This window comes from Austrofundulus limnaeus, unplaced genomic scaffold (assembly GCF_001266775.1).
Source record: "Austrofundulus limnaeus strain Quisiro unplaced genomic scaffold, Austrofundulus_limnaeus-1.0 Scaffold181, whole genome shotgun sequence".
Classification (NCBI taxonomy): domain Eukaryota; kingdom Metazoa; phylum Chordata; class Actinopteri; order Cyprinodontiformes; family Rivulidae; genus Austrofundulus; species Austrofundulus limnaeus.
In genome coordinates this window covers 1,125,975-1,126,799 of record NW_013952583.1, presented here as the reverse complement: position 1 = coordinate 1,126,799, position 825 = coordinate 1,125,975, and positions in this window count along the sequence as shown.

Genomic DNA, 825 nt, shown 5'->3' with positions numbered 1-825 from the left:
GAGCAGAAACTGACTGCAGCTGAAGAGGAACAGACTCTGATTCAGACCACTGAACACAGAGCTGACGCACAACTCAACAAGCTCTGCTACTTTTACAAACACTTCATCATTCTGAGTTTTACACATTTTAACAGTTTATGACAAATTATTGATGACAATCTATTTACACAGGAAACAAAATAAAAACTGAAGAATATATGGGACAAAATAATCTTATTAAGGTATAAATGCAAATAACAAATTAGCATAATATTTCCAAACACCTAATCAGTAATAAAGAAACTTAACTAAACCCTAACAGAATGTGTAAGTATTTATTTTAAGCAGTTGATTTGAGAATGAAACCTGAATTTAAACAATCAGAAGTTATTCAGCTCAAAATGAATTTTATGTAGGAAAGTTTAAAATATGATTTCAGGTCAGAGGTCACCAAAACTGAGAATCTTCTTTGAACATCTATCCTGAAAATCTGAAATCCTTAAAAAAAAACAAGAACACAGCTGGATTTAAAACTTTGTTTTAAGATGTTTAAAGTCTGTTTCTGTATTTTTCTTTACCAAAAGATAAAATGGAAACTTGTATTATTTATGATTGATTATAGAACACAAAATAAAGTTGATTTAATTACTTTATTGACCAAATAAAATCTAAATGATTTTAGATGCAAAAGTTCTGTAAAAACATGAACACAGAGAGGTGATTTCTATTTAAATCTGAGGTTTTATTAAAGTCATTTTAAATTGAATATCAGGATTTATTCTGAAACAAAAGCAAGCAGAATGTCAGAAAGCTGTCTGAAGATAAAAAGTCATGATTGAGCTGAAA